Genomic DNA, 17,444 nt, shown 5'->3' on the forward strand with positions numbered 1-17,444 from the left:
TCCATCCAAATGGAAGGAGCAATGGGTCAGATTCTCCACCCCACCCCGCCATCCCACCGCCTCCTATGACATGTTTTGTAGCGCTGAAGATGACCCACCATTGGCCTGTGGTGGGACCTTCCAGACCCGTCACTGTCAATGGGGTTTCCCATTGTTTTCACCCTCTGCCACCAGGAACCAGCAGCGAGAGGTCGCCGTCCACGGGACCAAATGATTCCACTGGCAAGACCGACAGAAAATCTCACCCAATGCAGGATGTGCAAGAGCAGATGCAAATGTAATCAAAAGCAATTTAAGATTAGGGATGCAACTTAATTTTTAAAAATCAGATTCCGTGCTGGGTAAGATACAATTTAAAGACACATTAACTGTCTTTTACCATTTCTTTCTTTCTTATCTTCCTTTAAATATATTTCCCCCCCTATCTTATAGCCCCTTTCTTTACCTTTTCTCCCCTTTGCCTCCCCTTCCCCTCCCCCACATCTACATCTGTCACAGCTTAGCCTCTGATGTTAGTTTCTCTGCTGTTTGGCCTTTCACACCTTTTGTTCTCTCTGGAGACTGCCATTAGAACTCTATTCCCTTGGTTTCTGTGGCTATTAGAACTCTGTTCCCTTAGTTTCTGTGGCTATGACTTCTTTCATTCTCTCACCCCACAGTATAAATATTTCCCACTTTCTCTGTCATTTAGGTTTGACAAAGGGTCATCTGGATTCGAAACATTATCTCTTTTCTCTCCCTACAGATGCTGCCAGACCTGCTGAGATTTTCCAGCATTTTCTCTTTGGTTTCAGATTCCAGCATCCGCAGTAATTTGCTTTTAGAAATGAATGAATGGCTTGAAGATCAAAGATCAGAAAGGGTTTAAACCCACCTGACTGTTTTTCCCTTTCCATAAATTGACCAGCAGGTGTATTGCCCAGGTGAGTGTTAAAGCAGTGATTTTTTTTCACTGCCTCTGTCTGGACTGCTCTCGAACTTCCAGACAGGGGTCTCCCTTCCGGGGAGATTCCTGCCAGGGGTCTCTCTTCTGAAGTCTTCCTGACAGGCGTCTCTCTTCTGGGGGGCCAGTGGAGGGTGGCTCTTTATCTAGGGAGTCAGTAGTTGAGTTACTCGCCGCACGATTCATAGCCTCGGACTTGCTCTTGACCAATGATGAAAGATATCATAGGAAGACATGAACAAAATGAAAATGAAAAATGAAAATTGCTTATTGTCTCAAGTAGGCTTCAATGAAGTTACTGTGAAAAGCCCCTTGTCGCCACATTCTGGCACCTGTTCGGGGAGGCCGGTACGGGAAAAGTTGGCCATTCAGCCCCTCAGGCCTGCTGTGAAACTATGGGGATTGCGGACAGAAGGTTGCTGGGATGGTAATGATCTTTAGAACCCATGCATATGAAAAGAAAGTGCAAGGAGTACGGTTGGAAAAAATGCATGCTAAGAGGAAATACATTTTTAATAATTAAATGATATGGTGCGAATATAGTCTGGTTGGTTTGGTCATTTTTGGGCTAGATTGCGTGTCTCTGTAATCTGTATCAAAGAGGCTTGTGAATAACCTCTTTTTGAGTCATCACCCTCTGCACCAGAACTTTTGAAACACATTCAAAGATTTGTGTCCCCACCGGTCTTTGAAAGTGAGGGAAAAAAGAATCCAGTTGTGATTGATCTTACTTTGTTGGTTGGGGTTGTGGCGAGTGTTGCAGTCTCAGCCTCCAGAACCTCGCATTGCATTCTGGGGTGGAGCGGAACCTCTTTGTTTCTTAGTCCCTTATCGGGAACCACCTTTGTTGGGAGGCAGGTATTTTCTGGTCCTCGCATTTTATTTCACAATACCATAAATGTATTACATGAACAAACAATGGAGACATTTTCACCATCAACTGGTGATGGCACAGGCTTGGCAGACCCAATGGCCTAAAGCGTCTGTCCCCATTTGCAGCAGGAATTTTCAAGTGGCGCCGAAAGTGAATGGAGTTTTGGCTGGATCGTTAAATTTTCCGTTCTTGCTCGCAGTGGGTCCCGCCACGGACAGGACCGGAATGTGAAGATATGCATCACTGTAAGTACACAAAGAGTTAATGTACATACACTACACCTAGCTAGACACTAGAGGGAGCACCAGAGACATGACACACAGACATTCAACCAATAGGTCAGTAAGATAGGACACGACCAATGGGCATTCACGATACACACAGAGATGACACTACCACAGGAGGGCATTACACCAACCCATATAAAAATACACAGCACACATGATCTTCCTCTTTCCAGTGGAGACACTCAGTGAGTACAGACACAGGGTTGATTGAACATCACACCCACCACGTGGATTGTAGCAGACTGGTTCGTCAGTCTGAGTAGCTATAGCAGGATTAACAGGAGAGTTGAATCCAAGTAAGAGAATTGTTAATAGTTTAATAAACGTGTTAAAGCTATCTCCAAGTCTGAACCTTCCTTTGTCAGAGTGTACATCAAGGAAGCAGGTTATGCTACGTCGAGAGCATAACAAAACATGGTAACCAGGAGTGACTATTAGATCCATATAGTTACAACTCAGCAAACAGTGACAACCAGCAACAGCAGCCAGGAAAGATGATAGCATAACGTCGAGAGCATAACAAAACACGGAGAATCCCGCCCAATGTCTTTGTTCATCCTTTTCACACATTTGTGTTCCACTGCTAATAAGTAAAGACAGCAGTCTCTTCAATCTCTAACCTGCTGGCGTATAGAACGTGGTGGTGATTTGCTGAGGAACAGTTCCTCTGCTCATTTCTCCACACCTTGCAGTCTTGCGCTTTCCTCTTCGGATGCTCCTGAGAGCCTTGGAATTTCTCAACGTCAGGCAGCAATATGACCAAGAAAAAGAATAAATGAAGTGGTTCACTGTTGCCTTCCTCTTCATGAATGATCCCTAACCTATAAGCAGTCATTGTACCTTGGAGGTTTAAGAACTTCCTCCAACACCTGATAACCTGTTAGTTCTGCCGTTGGCCTTGGCCATGGTGAGCATGGGAGCCAATCCAGGGCCTGGGGTGACGCGCAAAATGGAAGAGAACAGCACTCCCTGTGGCCACAAATAACTCTGCCACTGTCATGGTGTATGAGGTACTGGCCAGAATTCTCCGGCCGTTGGGATTCTCTTTGCCCGCTGGCAGCGCACCCCGCCTGCGGGTTTCCCAGCGACGTGGGATGGTTTCAATAGGGGAATTCCATTGACAAGTGGCAGGAAGAGAGACATCCACCATCAGCGAATGGCAAGCTGCTGAGGGACAGGACAATCCAGGCCACTCTCCATCAATTGAAAGTGAGTTGTGTTGGAAAGTGTCAAACGTCTTAAGCCTGGTAAACAGGGGAAGATGGTGGCATAGTGGTAATGGAATTGGCCTAGTAATCCAAAGGCCCAGGTGAATTCTCTGGAGCCATCGGTTCAAATCACCGCACGGCAGCTGAAGAAATTTGAATTCAATTGATAAATCTGGAATTGAAAGCTAATCTCAGTCATGGTGACCATAAAACCGTCATTGGTTGTCTCGAAAATCCATCTAGTTCACAAATGCCCATTAGGGAAGGAAATTTGCCATCCTTACCTAGTCTGGCCTACACGTGACTCCAGACCCACAGAAATGTGATTGACTCTTATCCACGCCCTGAAATGGCCGAACGTGCCACCCAGTTCAAGGACAATTAGCGATGGGCAACAAATGCTGGCTTTGCCAGTGATGCCCATACCCCATGGACAAATTGAGAGAAAAAAACAGATTACTGGAACTGGAGTAACTTTTAGTCTGAGGTATGCACCTCTGTAACTCCGAGGTGTAGAGAAAAATCATGGGGGACAAGGGGTCATCTATGAACAGTTGCTATATTACGAACAGAGAGAAAAGGTGCCATGAATATCCTTAAACTGAGTCAGTAGGCTGTAATTGTAGGCTGTTCTATTTTTCTGTTCCATCTTATCATCAACAACAAGATCCTCTGTTATCATATACTGACCTGTCATATACTGACAGCTTGGGAGGAACTTTTGTCACGACCAGCCCCCGGTGAGGTTACCCAAAAGTTGTTGGTCCGGGTGAGACCCCTCGATTTGTCATCGTCCGCTGGGATGTCCTCAAACTGTTACACACCCGGGTGAGAAAGGGTGACTAACTTCATGCCTTTATTCAACCCACCCCCTGCTGGTAATAACAAGGTTTAACCTAACAAGGTTCCCTTTCCCCTGGGTATCTTTTCCAGACCCAAAAGTTTGAAGAGGAACCATTTTAATCAGGCTCTCTTCAGTTAAGATACAGTAAGTTTATTAAAGGGGAGGAGAAATGGTAAAACACAAGGATCTACATTCATACATATTAGAAGTAAAAATTGAGTCCAATAGCAAGTAAATATGAATAGAAAGATATACAGAATAGTCCTTGATTTGCGAGGAGTAGAGTTGAAGCATTGTGCCTGTTACAAATTGATTCTGGTATAGTTGACTTCAGCAGTTGAATAGCTGATTCTTAAGTTCAGGTTTTGTGGTTTGGTGAAGATATTTTGGTTTATTTTTCCAGCTGTGATCTTTTTTGCTGGCTGGTTGACTCCCACAGTCAGAGAGGGAGATTTTTTAAAGCAAAGTTTTCTTTCAGCAAAGGATGGTCATTCCCTTTTACCAGGGACAAAGAACAAAGAAAATTACAGCACAGGAACAGGCCCTTTGGCCCTCCAACCTGCGCTGATCCAGATCCTTTATCTAAGCCTGTCTGCTATTTTCCAAGGATCTACAACCCTCTGTTCCCTGCCCGTTCATATATCTGTCTAGATGCATCTTAAATGATGCTATCGTTCCTGCCTCTACCACCTCCGCTGGCAAAGCTTTCCAGGCACCCACCACCCTCTGCGTAAAAAACTTTCCACGCACATCTCCCTTAAACTTTCCCCCTCTCACCTTGAAATCGTGACCCCTTGTAATTGACATCCCCACTCTTGGAAAAAGCTTGTTGCTATCCACCCTGTCTATACCTCTCATAATTTTGTAGACCTCAATCAGGTCCCCCCTCAACCTCCATCTTTCCAACGAAAACAATCCTAATCTATTCAATCTTTCTTCATAACTAGCACCCTCCATACCAGGCAACATCCTGGTGAACCTCCTCTGCACCCTCTCTAAAGCATCCACATCCTTCTGGTAATGTGGCAACCAGAACTGCACGCAGTATTCCAAATGTGGCCTAACCAAAGTCCTATACAACTGTAACATAACCTGCCAACTCTTGTACTCAATACCCCGTCCGATGAAGGCAAGCATGCTGTATGCCTTCTTGACCACTCTATCGACCTGCATTGCCACCTTCAGGGTACAATGGACCTGAAGTCCCAGATCTCTCTATGCATCAATTTTCCCCATGACTCTTCCATTGACCGTATAGTCCTCTCTTGAATTAGATCTTCCAAAATGCATCACCTCGCATTTGCCTGGATTGAAGTCCATCTGCCATTTCTCTGCCCAACTCTCCAATCTATCTATATTTTGCTGTATTCTCTGACAGTCCTCCTCGCTATCTGCAATTCCACCAATCTTAGTATCATCTGCAAACTTGCTAATCAGACCACCTATACCTTCGTCCAGATCATTTATGTATATCACAAACAACAGTGGTCCGAGCACAGATCCCTGTGGAACACCACTAGTCACCTTTCTCCATTTTGAGACACTCCCTTCCACCACTACTCTCTGTCTCCTGTTGCCCAGCCATTTCTTTATCCATCTAGCTAGTACACCCTGAACCCCATACAACTTCACTTTTTCCATCAACCTGCCATGGGGAACTTTATCAAATGCCTTACTGAAGTCCATGTATATGACATCTACAGCCCTTCCCTCATCAATTAACTTTGTCACTTCCTCAAAGAATTCTATTAGGTTTGTAAGACATGACCTTCCCTGCACAAAACCATGCTGCCTATCACTGATAAGTGTATTCTCTTCCAAATGTGAATAGATCCTATCCCTCAGTATCTTCTCCAACCCTTTGCCTACCACTGACGTCAAGTTCACAGGTCTATAATTCCCTGGATTATCCCGGCTACCCTTCTTAAACAAAGGGACAACATTAGCAATTCTCCAGTCCACCGGGACCTCACCCGTGCTCAAGGATGCTGCAAAGATATCTGTCAAGGCCCCAACTATTTTGTCCCTCGCTTCCCTCAGTAACCTGGGATAGATCCCATCCGGACCTGGGGACTTGTCCACCTTAATGCCTTTGAGAATACACAAAACTTCCCCCTTCCTTATGCCGACTTGACCTAGAGTATTTAAACATCCATCCCTAGCCTCAACATCCGTCATGTCCCTCTCCTTGGTGAATACCGATGCAAAGTACTCATTAAGAATCTCACCCATTTCCTCTGACTCCACGCATAAATTCCCTCTTTTGTCTTTGAGTGGGCCAATCCTTTCTCTAGTTACCCTCTTGCTCCTTATATACGAATAAAAGGCTTTGGGATTTTCCTTAACCCCGTTCGCCAATGATATTTCATGACCCCTTTTAGCCCTCTTTATTGCGCGTTTGAGATTTGTCCTACTTTCCCGATATTCCTCCAAAGCTTCATCAGTTTTAAGTCGCCTAGATCTTACGTATGCTTCCTTTTTCATCTTAGCAAGTCTCACAATTCCACCCGTCATCCATGGTTCCCTAATCTTGCCATTTCTATCCCTCATTTTCACAGGGACATGTCTGTCCTGCACTCTAATCAACCTTTCCTTAAAAGACTCCCACATTTAAAATGTGGATTTACCCTTAAACAGCTGCTCCCAATCCACATTCCCTAGCTCCTGCCGAATTTTGTTATACTTGGCCTTTCCCCAATTTAGCACTCTTCCTTTAGGACCACTCTCGTCTTTGTCCATGAGTGTTCTAAAACTTACGGAATTGTGATCGCTATTCCCAAAGTAATCACCGACTGAAACTTCAACCACCTGGCCGGGATCATTCCCCAATACCAGGTCCAGTATGGCCCCTTCTCCAGTTGGACTGCTTACATACTGCTCTAAAAAACTCTGCTGGATGCTCCTTACAACTTGCATTTGGTTTTGTGTCACAAACCTTCAGTGTGGAAAACTTTCAGCTGCTCTTCCTCAAATGCCAGGACCAGGGCAGACACATGCAGGCAGCAGGCAGGCAGAGAGGACCTGTGCAGCTCTCTCTGCTAGCTTTATAACCCCCCTTATTTGTATATTCCAACTGGATCTGCAATCCATGAGTTGGTCCGGAGAGGCAGTTACACCCAGGGTCCTTTGGATGAGATGGCTATTATGTTCATTATGGAGAGCTTCCAGCCTTTATCGGTCATCTGCTCTCAGGAGTGATATTTCCACCCTGCTGGAGGGAGTCTTGGAATTAAATGACCCCATGGATTCGGGAACTCTACGACTGGATTTCCACTGCTGCGTTGGGACTTCCTTGGGTCTCCTGGAGATCAGGTTGACAGGAATGTCGCCAGTTTTAGTGGCTAGCTTGGGGATCATCATTAAATTCCACCTTTTGCCCAATTCACTTTCAGGCATTGGGAATTCTATTGGGCAGACTAAGAACTGGTGAAAAGTAACCAATGAAAACGGGTAAGCTGGGAGGTCTCTCAAAGCTGGGAAGCAAAGTGAAAATATTTTGATTGGCAATCAAATGTTGGAATAACATTGAATTCCTAAGTGCTCCATTACAGTCCGTTTTCAGATTCCTTTGACTTCCTCTTTACTTCTGCACAATTCTGGTGTTTGAAGGGGTTCCGAACTGAAAGTGACATTTTAAATGTTGTACAACACTATCAGCAAATTTGACACCAGCTCAGGAATGTATTTTGCATGTTTTCTGTCTTCTAGCTGCAAGGGAATATTTTATGGCAACTGTGGTCTTTTTCAGATTCACAGAGGCCGTTGAGAACATACTTCAATGTACCCATGCTAAGTAAATATACATTTATTGAAAAACCGTACTTAGGAAATAATAGTAGCAGTAACAGAGTGCTTGTTAACCAGGCACGCATTAAAATTGAAACAATTTAAAACTAGATTACAATCGGCGATGTCCAATACTGTGCTGTCAAATCGAGAAGGCAAACAGAGAAAACTCCATTCTGAAAGACAGTGAGGAAGCAGAGTAAAGTGTTATTAATAAGAATATGTATCATCTGGATTCACATAAGGCATCTGGGAATTTCTGTCCCGTCACCGCCATGAGCTGTAACCCAAATTCCCAGCGACTGGCTTCCCAAGTTCCCAAACTCTCTCCCACAAGACCCTTTTCCATGATTTACTAGGCTGCCAATGGGCTTTCCAATGGTGCCAACTGATAGTTTCTTGTTGCCTGAAATTCTGTATTCAGCTGGCAGCCAGCGTCTGCTTCCTAGCCATTTTGCTGACCAGAGGCGTATAAACAATGCTGGTTGGAGCAAGTTGGAGCATCCATCCCTCCTTACCTCAAGTATTCCTATCCCTGATAAAAATTGGAGTCACTGGTTGGAGTTTTCCGTCCGTCCGTGCCGGCAAGATTTTCTTAGCGGCGAGGAGTGCATTTAAGGAGAAATCCCGTTGACAACGGTGTCGGCAGTGGCAGGCCGCTCCTGCGGGTTGCGCGGAAAATCCCGCCCACTGGTTCTAAAGGTTTTTTAAAAATTAATTCATGGGATGTGGGCATCGCTGGCGAAGCCCATTCCCTAATTACCCATGAGAAATTGGTGATGAGCCACCTTCTTGAACCGCAGCAGTTCATGTGGTGTAGGTACACCCACAGTGCTGTGAGGAAGGGAATTCCAGGATTTTGACCCAGCGACAGTTGAGGAACGGCGATATAGTTGATTATAAAGTTGCCAATGTACGTTTGCCATCATTACTCCACAGAAGCCCAAAGCAACCTCAGGAGGTCAGACATGTTCAGAATAACGTCAAAATCCAGAAATTGCTAACAGTGAACCTCTGCTTCCCCATAAGGTCCACTGTAGCGATTCTGTTAGAATGCAAGCTCCCTTACACTTACGAATTGACGAGAACTTCCAGTCGAACACAATTTGTTTAGCTGTAAAAGCACTGGGAAAAATGTATGCTTTGTTCAAAGTGTTGTAACTGGTTTTTAAATGCATACTAGTTTCATAATTACTTCTAAACACCCTTACTGGCCCTGAAAATTTAATTTTGTATTTATGGAACCGTGTAAAAATAAATGTTTTAAAATTGCATATATTTTAAATTTCCTCGAAGCCTGTTAATCTTTACTTTACTGTAAAGCCTCAGACAAGCGACCACTTGGAAGCAATGTCTGTAGAAAAATCTGGTTTTATTCAGGTCACTATACATTCCTCCTACTCCCCAAAGGATCTCCTGCACGCGGCCCACACCTGGGCTGGGGTATTTATATCCCAGCAGTCCTTAGGAACAACGGGGTTAACCCCGCCCCCTCATCTGGGTCGATCGTATTCAGGTGAGGCCACAGGGATTCTGATGTTGCAGATCCTTGGGCCTCCTACAGGGTTATAACATTTACCTTTTATCTTAAAACAGCTAAATTCACTGTCTGAAATTGTAAATTGAAAGTGAAGGGTTTTACGTGCTTTTCATTTCTGGTTTGCTTTGTGTGAACCCTTCAATTCGATTGGTTGCCTACCTGCTCCCTGACACCACTGCTACTGCCTGCCAAGACACCCCCCTCCCCCCCCCCAGATTTTGGAGCCAGACTTCAACTACTGTTGGGAAAGACAAAAACGTTGCCTCAGGGATCACTAGGTCTTTGTGAGCAGCTTCCTTCAAGGTATGTATGATGCGGACTGCAAAATCCAGGTAAATTGCTGCCTTACATGAAAGGAGTGCTTTGGGACTTGGACAATGGTGCAGGAGGTAATAGGTGAAAGGTCACTGCATTGCAGAGAAAGGGCAGCTGGAAGCTGATCGATGGGAGAATGAAGTAGTGTTACGGCTAGAAAGATCCCGCCAGAAAGCAGAGCGGGATAGGGTGAGACGTGCTTGGTGATGAATTAATGTTGCAGTTGACAGGACATGATCTGTTGAATGCTAGGGTCAACGGAGTGGATCCTTTAAAACAGAGATGAGAAGGAATTTCTTCAGCCAGAGGGTGGTGAATCTGTGGAACTCTTTGCCGCAGAAGGCTGTGGAGGCCAAATCACTGAATGTTTTTAAGTCAGAGATAGATAGGTTCTTAATTAATAAGGGGATCAGGGTTATGGGGAGAAAGCAGGAGAATGGGGATGAGAAAAATATCAGCCATGATTGAATGGAGGAATAGACTTGATGGGCCAAGTGGCCTAATTCTGCTCCTATGTCTTATGGTCTTATGATTTAAGTTAATGTAGCTTTCCTGAAGAAATGCTGAGGCAGCAAATCTGAACCTTTGTCTACCCAATCACACTACTGCAAACTTCGCAGAGTCGCTCCATTTACACAATTATTGACCACCAGACATTGAAGGTATTTGTCTGTCAGCTTGGCATGCGACAATACTTCGATAACCAGTGCCTAGTATAACATTCAGTCAAACTAGAGACGCCCAGCGACTTTGCTCCACAGTCAGGTCGAATCCTAACCTGGAGATTAACTCGGCCACCTCTTAGCGATATGGCAGAGCAAATAGTGTCTTTAAGGCAGAGATAGATAGGTTCTTGATTAATAAGGGGATCAGGGGTTATGGGGAGAAGGCAGGAGAATGGGGATGAGAAAATTATCAGCCATGATTGAATGGTAGACAAGATGGGCCGAGTGGCCTAATTCTGCTCCTATGTCTTGTGGCCCAAGGGAAACTTTGCCACAGTCATGAGTGGAAGGGGAGACGGTCAGGACATATCAGGCATGGGAAATGGAACCGGTCCAGTCAAAGGCCCTGTCAGCCAATGCTGGAGGAACCTCAAACTGAGGAAAGCAGAGGACATTTCAGAAGATCCGTTGCGGAAGGTAAAGTTGGCAGATCTCAGCAAAACGGAGAAATGGGGAAAATGATCTGGAATCTTTACTGTAAATTGGGTGGGAAAAATATACTTCAAGTAGCTATGGAAGTCGGTGGGCACTTAATCACTTTAAAAAAAATACCCAATGCTAAAGAGAGTGAGAATTAAGAGCCACTAGAAATGGACGGCATCAAAGTAATTAAGGAATTCAAGATGAACACATAAAGGTGAGGGATAAGTGAAAATTGGAAGCATGGTTGATGTCACACTCAAAATTACAATGAGAGCAGGAAGCAGCACCATATAGGGGCTGGTTTAGCACAGTGGGCTAAACAGCATGGCAACTGGGGGCTTTTCACAGTAACTTCATTGAAGCCTACTTGTGACAATAAGCGATTATTATTATATCTCCTGCATCAATTGTGCTGGATGTTAGAGAAATACCCCCAAGTAATAGTGGCTGTGTTCAAATAATCAAGACAATAATACATTGTCGAAGCCAGATATCTTCACACTGATCCTTTATCTCGGTAAAACTACACACTGCGGATGCCTGTGAGCAACTGGATATTAATTTTGATAAGGGATATAATGGAAAATTAAATGGTTCCAGTCGGCATTTAAAATGGATTGAGGTACCTTTCGGTGGGCATCTGTTTTCAGGTGCCTGGGACTTTAAGCTGTTGCAAGCTTCGAAATCCCTACAAAGGCAGATATTTGCCATCCCACCCCATCATTGGAGAGGATTCAGCCTGAAGGATTCATTGGTCAGAACATTGAATACAGGAGTTGGGACATCTTGTTGAAGTTGCACAAGACATTGGTACGGCCACATTTGGAATACTGTGTGCAGTTCTGGTCACCCTATTATAGAAAGGATATTATTAAACTGGAAAGAGTGCAGAAAAGATTTACTAGGATGTTGCCGGGACTTGATGGTTTGAGTTATAAGGAGAGGCTGGATAGACTGGGACTTTTTTCCTTGGAGCGTAGGAAGCTTAGGGGTGATCTTATAGAGGTCTATAAAATAATGAGGGGCATAGATAAGGTAGATAGTCAACATCTTTTCCCAAAGGTAGGGGAGTCTAAAACTAGAGGGCATAGGTTTAAAGTGAGAGGGGAGAGATTCAGAAGGGCCCAGAGGGGCAATTTCTTCACTCAGAGGGTAGTGAGTGTCTGGGATGGGCTGCCAGAGGTAGTAGTAGAGGCAGGTACAATTGTGTCTTTTAAAAAACATTTAGATAGTTACATGGGTAAGATGGGTATAGAGGGTTATGGGCCAAGTGTGGGCAACTGGGACTAGCTTAATGGTAAAAACTGGGCGGCATGGACTGGTTGGGCCGAAGGGCCTGTTTCTATGCTGTAAACTTCTATGATTCTAGGTAGCAGTGCCTCTGGGGGTCTGCCTACTCTGCTTAAATGAAGTTGAGCTTGGACTACTTGCCACGTCACTCGCTCAAGCAGAAATCCTACTCTGGCTCATTTCCACACATTGCAGGGGAATAAACAGTTCGCAGAGTTTCCCTTTTCAAGTGCTGTGGGAAAAGATTAAAATCGCATTTTAGCTGAAAGTATCTGCCGGTACACCTTGAAAACGCTGTCCTTTACAGGGCATCTCAGCGAAGCCCGTCATTCTAAACTCTGACTGCTCAACTTCAAATTCCTTCTGTTCAAACAAGCCATCCAACTCAGCTGTGCTGAGCTGAAAAGATAATGGGAGGTACAGCAGGCTCTTCAGGGAGCTGAAGACGCCAAGGCCTGGGGGCGGGGGAGGGGAAACAGCCACGACTTATCTACAATTCGCAGAAGAAATTCCCCTGAGCATCTCCTAGTTGCTTGCACGACTGACTGGCAGCCCCTTCTGGTACAGAGACGAAGCGAGTTGCTCTGTATTTTGCCGTGGAAGTAAGCAGGATCTGCTGCTGTCTCAGATCCTCAGGCGTTCCTGGCCGGCTTAGCTTTTTTAAAATAAAAAAACCGCTGTTGCTGAAGGATGCTGAAAACATTTGGACATTTTCTTGTGCCTTTTTTGTCAATCGTTATGCAGGATTTGTAGGAAATTAGAATAGAAATGTCCCACGTGGTTAAGGTGCACAGCAACTTTGCTCACACCTGTGGAATGCGACTGTCGATGAGAGTCGGGGTGGGGGGGGGTCATTTTAATTCCGACGGGGACATAAAACTCGCAGGCATTCGATTTGTTAATGTGACGGGCAGGGAAATTGGGTGGGGTGTACGACAGACCACTGAAGCTGAAAATCCCGTCGCCCAACCCCCAGCCCCACCCCCATTCCCCAGTCTTCTGGAAAGGCAAAGATAGAAGTTTGAAATATTTTTGTTTCTAAATGTTGCTGTGGTCAGTACGTCATCCAAGCAGGGGAAAAAAACTGCTTGGGAGGGATGTCTTTTATATTTATATAGTTCTAAAATGGTACGTTTAATCAGATTCAGTTTCCATGTGCCCTTACACAAGGTTTGATTCTGACATTCCCTTCGCAAAACAGTTTGTTAACTTCAGGCGTAGAGATGTACAAGAATTATTAACAGATTAATGTTCTGCAGCAAAAAGCCTGAAGTGCAGCCAGCTAAAATCAAGCACTTTCAGGCAGCAATGCTGCCCTGTGCACCAAGCAGTTAAATCTCCTTTGCTGTGGCAAAAAAACATCACCCTCTGCTCAGTGTCAGTAACAATCCAGACAAGCAAGCTGAAATCAGGAAACCAGGAACGTTCGGCTCGCGCACATCCATCTTCACATCTGAGGTGCAGTGAACTGACCTTAACCTTATATTTGTGTCTACATTCTCTTTCCTCAGGCTCACAGTGCCTACCATTACTCAACTGTAAGGGTAAACGGGCAACTTTTTTTTTTCCAGACCTTAGTCGATAGTAAATAGATAAGAAGGGTCCAGTTTGATTTGGTGTCTGGAAAAGACACGTCAACTCGCTATGATGGCCAGGCTGACGTGCAAAAAATTGCCTGTGAAATAATTAATTCAAAAAGAAAATGGTGTATTTAACCGATGATTAGCGTACATCGATGTACTTGACACTATGGTTGTCTCACATACCAGCTCAGATCCCACTAATTCCTGGCGTTTATGATCTTAATGTTGTTCTTTTTAGCAGACATGAGGGCAGCAGTCAATCCTTCATTAATCATCATTGGAGCTTAGCTGCAATTTTAACCAGAGGCTGCAAGGGGAAGCTGCTGTGGCCAGTCTGCAAGGCCGAGGAAGATTGGCGTTGATCTTAAGTTGTCCTGACATGCCTACCCCTAACCATAACCACCCCTCCCCACCCCTTCCTGCACCGCCCCTCTTTTAGAAGGAACACTGGCATTCCTGACACATCCCAGCCCCCGACCAGCTTACCTCATCACCAAGGAGGCAGTAATTTACTCTGAAATGCCATTTCAACTAAAAAAAATAGCTTGGGATGTCTGCAAAATGCCAAACATGACGGTATGATCTGCCAGCTATCAGTGGATTGCCCACAGAAAGGCAAGGTAAACAGGAATACTGCCCATGACCCCCAGTGGGACCTTGGAGCTCCCTAGTACTATCCTTTCTTCACCTGCCCAGTGCCATCATTTGCTATTCGGTGCCTTCCCCGCACTCATCACTGACCATATTTTGGGAACCGTTCCTTCAGATCTCAGGATTCTTTGGGCTTCCTTTATTCTTGCCACTGTCTCTGACGTCACTCCTGTCAGTTTTAGTTGATGAAACCCTGGGAATTAAAATTGGCCCAATGGCCCAGTGTCATGTGCGAATACCTTTAAGAAATGGGTGTTTATAAATGGGTGTGTATATAAATATCTTTAGTGAGAGTACCTTTAAGAAATGGGTGTTTACTACTGCAGTGATGTCAGAGAGTGGGTGGCGCTGGGCTGCCTGTCAGCTTTTTACTTTCATTTAAGACTGTTTGCTGCAGGGTGTGTTTTAATTTCGTTTTCAGAGCTGGATAGCTGCAGTCACAGCCAGAAGGTGTATTAGAGTCTCTCTCTGTAATCTAAAGACTGTAAATCGATCCTGGTGATTTAAAAGCAATAACAGTAGTGACTTTAACCTGATGTGCTGCTGGTAAAAGGTGTTTTCAGTATTATGGATGTTAAAAGGAAAGCTTAAAGGATTACTTAGTGTTGTATTCTTTGGGGGTTGTATTTGAATTAATGGTTGCTAAGATGTTCACTGTGTGTTTTAAAAAGGTTAATTTGAGCTCATAGAATAAGCATTGTTTTGCTTTAAAAAATACTTTTCCATTTCTGCTGTACCACACCTGTAGAGTGGGCCGTGTGCTCCCCATACCACAATCTATTAAAAGTTGTGGATCAGGTAAACTCCATGATACTCTTTGGGGTTCTCTATACCCTGGCCCATAACAAATTGGGGGCTCGAGGGGGATAAAAGTCTATCTATTGGATTGGCTTAGTGAACTTAAAGATAGTGAGGGGTGAGCATATTGTGGTTGCTTTTCAGGTGTGGTATTTTAGTTTAAGTAGGGAGTGTGTTGTGGACAATGGCTCTTTCAGAGGCTCTGAGGTTTTTGGGGGTGGAGGCGGTCACACGCAATACCTTACGGACAGAGACTAAAAGCTGACTGTTAGATGTGGCAAAAACATTGCAGTTAACATTACCTGACAAAATGCGAAAAGACGAGATAATTATGGTGGTGGCTAAGCATTTAAATTTGCCTGAGATGCAGTTTGACTTATTGGAAATGGCAAAAATTCAGTTACAAATTAAACAAATGGAACATGAGAAAGAATTAAAGCAGCTTGAATACGAAAGAGAGGAAAAAGAAAGAGAGCGGCAAAAGAAAAAGAAAGAGAGAGAGCGGAAAAAGAAAGAGAAAGAGATAGAGAGGAAAAGGAAAGCGAGAGAGAGGAAAAAGAAAAGGAGTGATAAGAAAGGAGAAAAGAAAGAATGGCCCTAGCAGAACAAAAAAAAGAGAAAGGGAGATACAGATCAGGGAAAAAGATAAAGAGAGAGAGTTTGAACTTCAGAAAATGGCCATGAAACATGACAGTCAGTTAAAATTGGCAGACGTAAAGGGAAATGTACAGTTTGAAGATAGTGATGAGGATAGTGAGAAAGAGCGTCAAAGTCAAAGGCTTGGTGGGAATCTATTTAAATATGTCCAAGCATTGCCAAGGTTTGACGAAAAGGAGGTAGAAGCCTTTTTCATTTCATTTGAGAAGGTAGCTAAACAAATGAAATGGCCACGGGAAATGTGGGTATGACTGATTCAAACAAAGCTGATAGGTAGGGCTAGTGAAGTATTTGCATCACTACCGGAGGAGGTATCTGGGACACATGAGGAGGTGAAAAAATCCATCTTAGGTGCATATGAACTAGTGCCTGAAGCCTACAGACAAAAGTTTAGAAATGTAAGGAAAGAATTTGGTCAAACATACATGGAGTTTGAAAGGATCAAACACAGTAATTTTGATAGGTGGATAAGGGCTTTGAAAATAAACCAAACGTATGAAGCTCTCAGAGAAAGTATACTTTTGGAGGAGTTTAAAAATTCAATTCCTGGTGTAGTGAGAACTCATGTGGAAGAGCAGAGGGTTAAAACTGCGAGGTTAGCAGTAGAAATGGCAGATGATTATGAATTAGTTCATAAATCAAAGCTTGGTTTCCGACATCAGTTTCAGCTTGCGAGGGATAGAAACTGGGGACATGAGAAATACTCAAGTGGTAAAGGTAAAGGTGATCTGATGGGAGATAATAAGGAGAGTGTACCTCAGATTAAAAAAGAAATCCAGGAGGGTGGAAAAGAAATGAAAAGTTTCAAATATTTTCACTGTAATAAACGAGGCCATGTAGAGTCACAGTGTTGGTGGTTGAAGAAAAGCACTGGGAAGGCTGATGTGGTAAAACAGGATAAGACAGTGGGGTTTGTTAAAGTGGTAAAGGAAAGCCCAAGTGAAGCGAAGGAGGTGCAAAAGATTGTACAGCCTGATCAAGAGGTGATTGATAAGAAGGTGCCAGATCTCTTTAAATAATTTACTTGTGTGGGTAAAGTTTACTCATGTGTATCAGGAGGAGCAGGTAAATAAGTCACAATTTTAAGAGATACGGGAGCTAGTCAATCTTTAATGGTATGCGATGAGGAATTATGTAGTTTGGGAAGAATGTTGCCAGAAAAGGTGGTAATATGTGTGTGGTAGTATGTAGTAGGGGTCATGTGGGACTGGAAGCCCTAATGTCATTGGCTGACAGATCCCGGGTCCTAGTTGGCCGTTGACCTCTAGCTCCGCCCTGAAGGCGGAGTATAAGAAGCCGGAGTCCTCCCCCGCAGGCCATTCTACTATCGAGCTGCGGGGGAACAGACACGCTTAATAAAGCCTCATCGACTTCACTCTATTTGTCTCACGGAGACTTTGTGCGCTACAATTTATTAAGTGTGTCTAAAAAGGACTATGGAGCTCAGGATCATCCCGGAATGCCTGAGGATCAGCCCCCACGCAGTGAACGCGGCAGCAGCCTTCAAGCACTGGCAGACT

General features: G+C 44.3%; 1 long non-coding RNA gene across 1 annotated transcript in view; it reads left to right on the forward strand.

The window, feature by feature from the left end:
• Positions 1-13,610: 13,610 nt before the first annotated feature.
• The window catches only part of LOC140398025 (uncharacterized), a 42,804-nt gene continuing 38,970 nt past the window's right edge, over positions 13,611-17,444 (forward strand). Inside the window, exon 1 of the long non-coding RNA XR_011937388.1 lies at positions 13,611-13,693. This is a non-coding gene — a long non-coding RNA (uncharacterized lncRNA). The remainder of the gene's footprint in view (positions 13,694-17,444) is intronic.

Source organism: Scyliorhinus torazame, chromosome 21 (assembly GCF_047496885.1).
Source record: "Scyliorhinus torazame isolate Kashiwa2021f chromosome 21, sScyTor2.1, whole genome shotgun sequence".
In the NCBI taxonomy this organism is placed as follows: Eukaryota; Metazoa; Chordata; class Chondrichthyes; order Carcharhiniformes; family Scyliorhinidae; genus Scyliorhinus; species Scyliorhinus torazame.